The following is an 8,880-nucleotide window of genomic DNA, read 5'->3' on the forward strand; positions in this document are numbered from 1 at the left end:
CATGATGAGGCAATTGGGGTTAAGTGACTTGCCCAGAGTCACACAGCTACTGTGTTTTTGCTGCTGAACTTAACTATGCAGAGTTACAGAAGATAATGCAATTCCTGTTCTTAAAAACCTTATGGATGCAAAGAGAACAGAAGATGCAAAGTGAAGTGAACAGAAGACACAACGTGAAGTGAACAGAACCAGGAGAATGTTGTACGCATTAACAGCAATACTATACCATGAAGAACTGTGACTGACTTAACTATTCTCAGCAATACAATGATCCAAGACAATCCCAAAGGACTAATGATGAAGCATACTATCCACCTCCAGAGAAAGAATTGATATTGTTTGAATATAGACTGAAGCACGCTAAAAACAAATGAACAAACAAAAACCTTATGCTCCAAACACAGAATGACAGACTGAAGTAATCTTAGATTTGGAAGGGCTCTTAGCAATCATCCAGTCTAAACTCCTCATCAATACTGAAATCCTTCCCATGACATTCCATATAAGTGATCATCTAATAACAAGGCACTCATCACCTCTTTCATTCCTTGTATGGCATGGTTTCAGATTCCATCATCCTATTTCTTCTTATCTGGATATGCTTCAGTTTGTCGATATGTCTCTTGAAATGTGGTATCTAGAATTGAGCTTAGTGTTGTTCCAAGTACAATGGTACTCTTACCTGTCTTTGTCCATGGCCATAATTCTATTAATGCAGCCTAAGATCACAGTGGCATTTTTGGAAACCAAGTTACACAGTTCCTCTACAAACTCCTACAACATTGCCTAATTGTGAAGTGAATGTGACCCTGGATTCTTAAAGCCTATACCAATAGAACATAAGGTCTGGCTGGTTCTACTATATTGCGTCTTTGAGAATGGTCCTGACTGTCTATATCTAGCTTCTAAGGACCAACCTACCTAAGTCCAAAGAGGCTCATCATCAATAGTCTGACCACTTAATGTTTTTTTTTGGGGGGGAGGGTTTGTTTTGTTTTGATTTGGCAGAGGAAACCTATGAAATAAAGAAAGTTAAAATGGTTTGTGGTACTCTGCATCTCCCTCATTTGATGGTGGCAGAATATTATAAACAAAAGGACAGTGGATATTAAGAATAGCCCCGTTTTTAGAATGATCATAACTTATGTACCTTGAGTTAGAGGATCATAGCAGATGATACTTAAGGTCCTTTCCAATTCTAAAATCAATCAATCAATGAAAAGATATCTAGTCAGTCAATAAGCATTTCTGAATCATCTAATACTAGTCACTTGCCAAATGCTGGGGATACAAAGGAAGGCTAAAAACAGTCCCTATCATCACAGTCTAATTGGGGAAACAACAGATGAACAATTCTGCACAAACTATATATAGGGTAAATAAGAAAAAAATCAACAGAAGGAGAGTGGTAGAACTAAGATGAATTGGAAAAAGGTTCCTACAGGAGGTGGAATTTTATCTGGGGCTTGAAGGAAGCCAGGGAAGCCAAGACGCAGAGATAAGGAAGAAGAGCATTTCAGTCATGGGAGACAGCTAATGAAAATGCCTGGAGTTTGTAGATGGAATAACTTGTAGGAAGAACATCAAGGAAGTCAGTATCAGGAGATTGAAAAGTACATGAAGGCTGGAGGGAAGAATGGGTCAGGTGTAAGAAGATTGGAAAGATAGAGAAGGCTAGGTTATGAAGGGCTTTCAAAACCTAGGAGAAGATTTTTCTTTTGATATTGGGGTTGATAGAGAACCGCTTGAGTTGATTAATTCAGAGGTGTATGCCTGAGTATGTGTGTGTGTGTGTGTGTGTGTGTGTGTGTTTGTGTATGATGTGGTCAGACCTGCATTTTAAGAAGATTAGTGTGACAACAGAGTGGAGGTTGCTCTAGATTGAAGAGAAACTTGAGGCAGGGAATCTAACCAAAAAGCTACTGCAAGAGTTGAGGCATGAGGGGATGAGAGCATTGTGGTGGCAATGTCAGAGAAGAGGCAGTTGGAGATGTGAGACTAGAGATCAGCAGAAAGATTTGGGCTAAATAAGTAGAGTTGAGAATCATCAGTAGAGAGATCATTGAATCCATGGGAGCTGACAAGATCACCAAGAGAAATAGTACAGAGGAAGAAAAAGGGTCCACAACAGAGCCCTGTGGGACACCTCACAGTTAGCGTGTATGACCTTGAGGAAGATTCAACAAAGGAGACTAAAAACGATCAGTCAGATAGGTAGGGAGAGAACCAGGAAAGAGTAGGGTTCCAAAAATATAGAAGGAAGACAGTATTAAGGAGATGAGGTTGAGCAACAGTGCCAAAGGTTGCAGAGAGTTCAAGAAGGAAGAGGACTGAGAAAAAAAACTAACCATTGGATTTGGCAATTAGGAGATCATTGGTAATTTTGGACACAGTAGTTTCAGTTTGCTGATGGGTTTAGAAGCCAGACTGAGGAGAGTAAAGGAGAGAGTGAGGGGAGTGGAATCATACAGCCTTCTCAAGGGGTTTAGCCACGAAAAGGAGGAGACACAGTTTGATAGATGATAGAAAGGATGGATGGATGGAGTGAGTACCTAATACATGCTAGGCTCTGTGCTATTTACTGAGAATTCTAATAAAAAGAATAAAACACCGTCCCCTATCAAGAAGCTTATAATCTAAAAGGGGAGATCATACATACATACATACATATAATGTGTGTATATGTATTACATACATATTATAAATACAAAGAAAATAGACACAAAATAGGTGTAAAGTAGTTTGGGAGGGAGATCAGGAAAGGCTTCATAGAGAAGATTATGCTTGAGCTAAATCTTAAAAGAAGAGAGGGATTCTATGAGGTAGAGGTGAGAAAGGAATTAAATTGAGGCATCATATGTGGGGGGCTTGGGAGGCGGGGAGTCAGAGCAAAGGCATGGATGTGGGATGTGGAGTGTCATACGTGAACAAGAGGGAGAAGGTTGGTTCAGCCAATCACAGCATGTGGAGGGAAAGTAATGTCCAATGAGGACTGAAAGATAAGTTGGGTCTAGGTTGTTGGAAAATCTATGACACTATATTCAAGTTCATTATTTAAATATCTGAAATTCCAAAAGTCTAGTAATAATCTATTTGAAACCAATTCTCCAATATCATGTTTAAATTAGTTTCCGGCTAAATGGAGGACAGTATATGTAGCATGTGATGAAATGATCAATATAGTTCGAATTTTCTAAATCTATTCATTGTTAGATTATTGACATTTTATATCATATACCATGGGAAATTTTAATGAATCAAAGTTTAAATGTTTTCATAAATTTTTTAAATACCACTTATAGATGACCTATTTTGAATGGCCTATATCACATTTCACAGTAGTAAATTATTTGGATTTAGAGTAGATTATCTTTTCTTTATGTTTAATTATTCTTTGTACCAGGATTTAACAAAGATATTATGGCCAGAGAAGAATTTGATCCATAGTCAATCACTTAACTGTTCTTGTTTTCTCTCCAGTTACTATTGATCTCATAATTTCTTCTGTAATAAAATAATGATAATTAATATTATTATTAATATCACTTCTTCTGTCATCAAAACCACCTTGCCCCATCCACTTTTCTTTTTTTGCTACACAGTCAGTCAGCCTCTTTCTACTTCAGTTAATTCACCCTGTTTGAACTTTAAGCCTTGATTTTCCTTGTTACCATTTTTCACTACCCCTTATCAGGGAAGCAGGATATTATGGTTAGTAGCCTTACAATTTGTAGAAATTGTTATGTTGTCTTAGTTCATGATATTTCCTCAAAGCAGGTTTAGACCAAAAATTGCTTTTCTTTGATATCACCTAGAAATGAATAGGTTTCCTAATAAACACATGTAGATATTTTAGGCCACTTTGACATTTATATAAATACTTTTTTATTTTTAAGATATTTATATCTTATATATTATTGTTAATAATAACATTTATATTTTACATCTCATTTCATAGAACTTATTGTTGACAACCATGTATCTCCATTTGGTTATGGAGGCATTGGCAGGAAGCTCGAATACATTTTCCTTTTCATGGATCAGCTGGGATAGATGCTGAGCCAAGGCCTTTCTGCCAAGCTTACTATGTCTCCCCCACTCCTGGGAACTTCTATGCTCAATGAGGGTCCTTCACACATGTTCAGGAAACATGGGAATCTTCTTAATGGCTAGTATTTGTTAAGGTTTGAAAAACCTCCTTAGTGCTATATGCTCAGTTCTTTAGTGCCGGTGCTCTTCTTTTCTTTAATGCTGTCAGGCTTCACCCTGCTACATTATCTCCAAATGGAAAATTTACTTAGCTCTGCCAGCCTTTGCAAACAAATACAGAACATTTATCAGTCTGCCTTCTCCTGTGAAGGTACAAAGACAATTGAACAAATGTGAAAGTCTGCATTCTTTTCTACTCTCCCAGCGTAAATTATTCCTGGCAGAAAGTAGAGGGTAACTCTTTGCAAGACTGAATTAGACCCACCACCATTCTCCTACATATCATTCTTTGACCTGTTGTTGAAGACTTTCTCTGGTTTTCCTTTGGTAGGCTGAGTCTGTGTAAAATCATAGAGCATAAAGGCCCTTATTCATTAGTAGATCTTAGAAGTGCTAGATTTCCAGCTACAGTAGGCTTTATCAAGCTGCTACATCTTTGATTTTTTTCATTAGGCAGTGAACAGTTTCCAAACTGTTGAAAAAAAACTTTATTTTTTGGCAATAGATAGTCTTTAAGTTCAGCCTTCTCTCAATAATATTACCAAGTTTTAGTTGTTAACATTTCTTAAATTGCTGTTTCAGCACCTGATTATCAGTGCACACCATATCATGTTGATTCTTGTTCCATCCTGATTTTCATATTGATATTTTTTCTGATATTTCCCAGTTGTACAAAAATGTGTGTTGTGTTCAAATGAGGTAATATATATAAATTGTTTTGTCAGCATGAAAGTACTATAAAAATATTAACTGTGATGATGATGGTGGTGGTGGTGGTGGTGGTGATAGTAAGTTACAGGCAGAATAATTTTTCTTAATATAAAGAAAAATTCTAATAGTTGAGCTACCCAACAATAAAATGAACCACTTTATTAGAGAATTAATTGCTAAAAGTAGAAACAAGATGAACACTTGTCAAGGATGTTTTAGGAGAGATTCCTATAGGGATGAGGGAGGGAGTGTGTGTTAATTACATTACTTCTTGGATCCCTTTCAACTTTGATTTTTATTCTGATTTTTCCATAGCTTATCAATAATTTGATTTATGCCATATCATTAGCACCTACTTGAGCCCTGCCCCTGAAGAGCCATTTACAAAGGCTATTGAAATTATGTGATTCAGCAAATCAATCAAGCAAGACTTTATGGTCGTGTTAAACTCATTCTGAGTTCACCTGGCTGGTAGAAAAGCCAAATGAAGTGGAGGAGGGTGTGGGAAAGGAGGGAACAAGCATTTATTAAGTGCCTACTATGTACCAGGTACTATGCTAAGCACCTTTCATCATCACAACAACTCTGGGAGGTAGGGGCTATTATTATATCCATTTTACAGATTAGGAAACTGAGTGACAGAGGGGTTCAATAATTTGCCCACGATCATACAGTTAACAAGTGTCTGAAGACAGATTTTAACTCATGTATTTCTGACTCTAGACCCAGTGCTCTATCCACTGTATCACATAGGGACAGGAAAGAGAGGGAAAAGATTTTTAATTTCACTTATTTCTACCTTAGATCTTCTATTCTTGATTGTCCACTGCCTTATTTCTGCCAGACAGTGTCACCTGTGACTTGCTTCTTTTTCACAACTGATATCATGTCACTGTGTTCCTTCTCAGATTTTTTTCTTCCCCAGATTCTTTTGTCCATGATCACCTGTTTTGGATGAAACTCCTTGATTTAGGTGTTTTAGCCTATCCTCTCAGGAAACTGGCTAAAATGACTCTTGTATAACAAATATATTTTTGGTTTTGGTTGTTGTTGTTGGATTCAGAATGCCTCATCCTTTTGTAAAAGATAGAAGAAACTTTTCAAGGGGGCAAGGTATAGAAGGTTGAAAGTGATGCCTCAGAACCTGGTGGCCCCAAGCAAGGGCTTTCAGGGAAGTAATAATAGTAATATTTCACGATGTTTTAAGGTTTACAAAGTGCCTTCTTCACTGTTGTTTCTAGTGAGGAATCACTCCTAACTGATTGATTTAATATCATAATCATTGTAATAATAAAAAATTAAAGGTGAAAATTCTACAGTACCTCAATTCACATTACAATCCATTACATATACTTCTCTGAACAAGAACTAGAGTTGGTGATGCTCGCAGGATTTTTGTTAATAAGAAAAACACCTGAATTGAGACTGGGGAAAGCTTAGATAACTCTTTGTTAGATGGATCAGTATTCCTCCAAGAACTTTAAAGAATATTCTCACAGGGTAAAGCATACATAGTCTTCCCTGAATAGATCCTAGGTAATCCACCATTTGCTCTCAAATTATAGTTTTTAGAAGGAGATACAATTAACACGGGGACTCTGAAAGAAATAAAAGAGCAGGTGTCCCTAAAGCAGTCAGTCAATCTGTCAGTAAACATTTAAATATTTATTATGAGCAAGGTATCATGTTAAATATTAGACATACAAAGATATTTTTAAAAGACACGATCCCTGATCTCAAAGAGCTAACATTCTAATTGGGAAGACAACACGGAAAATATTATACTTATAAAATATACACAGTGTCAATGCAAGGTTATCTCAGAGTGAAGACACTAGCATTGGTGTATGGGGGTTGAAGGTGAGGGGAGATAGGACCAGGAAAGGCCTCCTATGGAAGGTGGAATTTGAATTGAGTCTTGAAGGAAGCAAGAGCTGGAGGTGAAGAGGGATAGCATTAGAAACATGGAGGGGGGGTAGCCAGTGAAAAGGCATGGAATCAGGAGATAGAGTTCATGTGTAAGCAGGAGCAATAAGGTATCACAGGATTATAGAGTACATAGAGAAGAATAAAATGTAAAAAGAAGGATAAAATGTAAAAAAAGAACATTTTTGTCATAGTAGTGGTGCTAGTCTTCTGAGACACCTGTAATTCTTAAGTTGTCTTTATGTATCCTGTCTTTAAGATAAGTATATTTTTGTTATATAAAGATCATATTTTCTCCTATTGTTATTGCTTTTTGCTTCTTTTTTTCCCTAGAATCTCCTTCAAAAATCTATTCTCTATTTTGTTCTCTATCTGTTCTCCATTTTGTTTATTTGGTGAGATTTGCCATGATTCATTCCAGTTTTTCTGTTCTGTTGATTATTTCTGCTATGCAGACCATAAATTCTACTTTCTCTCTTGAATCATTCAGGAATATCCTACTATGGTTTCATATTCTCTTGGGAATCAATAGGGTCCTGTGTTTCATTAGGTATTGATTAGTTTTCCTTTATCTTGCAATATTTATTTGGAGATATTTGGACTCATTCAGATGATCTGGAGGCCAAAATCTCTTTGTTATAAATATCTTTCCCGATGGTTTATCTGCTTATGATCAAGGTCTTTAACTGAGATCTTTGGTAATTTCTGTCTTTTCCCCCTTATATTCCCTTATCACTCCCTTTCTGACTCTTTCCCTTTTGATGGTAGTTTCCCCCGCATCTGGACCTCAAAGCTATTTTAGTCTCTTTCCATACTTAGGAAACTTCATCAGCCTCAATCTGTGCCCCAAGTGACTTCTAAGGTAGAAGGAGCAGAACCGAATTCAATTAGAAACCAGTTGCCTTTCCTTCAGGCCTGGTAAAACAGCCCACACACTTGCTGAGTCTCACCCTAGTTGCCTCTGTTCCTCAGTTTTCTAGATTAGTATTATTGCAGCACAGTGTGCTGCCATGATGCAATCCTAGGCAGAATATGCTTGTTACTTTCCATGTATGGAAGGGGTGATTTGACACTACTGAGTCCTATTTAGAGTGTCTTAGACTGAAGAAACAGCTAAAGTTACTTTATCTTTTGTGCAAAATTTTTATCTTCTTGGAGAGGTCATAAGGATAAGGGAAAAACCATCTTACTATAACTCAGTATTTTCCCAGAGCTTTACAGAGTTTTCCACTTACAGAAAGGGCTAAATGAAGGTTTGTTAGATGAACAAATGAATAAGCAACATAAACTCAAAAATCATTTGGTAAGTTAATAGGTTTGAGAGATGAAGGAGAGGGAAGAATCAAAGATAAAGCCAAGGTTTCTAATTTAGTAAAAGTGAGAGAAATGGTGGTGCCAATGACCAATAATTAAGTCAAAAGGAAGAGCAAGTTTAAGGGCAAGCATGACAAAATAGGTTTAACTTTAGATAAATAGGGTTTAAAATGCTAATGAGATGATATAAGCACAAGGTATTATTTATAGTAGTCACATGTATTATACACTTTTAACTGAAGTGCTTTTTGAGAACTGCTTTCCATTCAACTATGTAATTTTGGAGTAAAATTGCTTGCTGATTTGTTTCCAGGTCAGCTTTTTTGTGTAGTCATATGTGTTGTATTATCTTCTCTTGTTAAAATGTGGCATCTCCCTAAAGTCTTTTTCAGAATGCTTTTATACTGTGAAAGGTGCAATGAGAGATTGGTCCTGTCAAAACAGGGGCATCTGGTGGAAAACATTTAGCAACCTATTTTTTATTCAAATCTCTTTCATAGATTAAAAAAATTATGTATACCTGCTTCCCAATGGAATAAAGTCATCAAGATGCAAGTATGTGTATACGAATTTTTGTGCATGGAAAGGCAACCATCTCTCTCCACTTAGAGTCCCCTGGGGATTTGTCTGCCCCATATTGTTCATATGTTCTCATTCTCACCAGTATTTCTAATCATTGGTAAAATGTTATTTAATAAAGTGTAGTTAAATTAAAAAAAT

Source organism: Vombatus ursinus, unplaced genomic scaffold (assembly GCF_900497805.2).
Source record: "Vombatus ursinus unplaced genomic scaffold, bare-nosed wombat genome assembly UNPS02014811.1, whole genome shotgun sequence".
Classification (NCBI taxonomy): Eukaryota; Metazoa; Chordata; class Mammalia; order Diprotodontia; family Vombatidae; genus Vombatus; species Vombatus ursinus.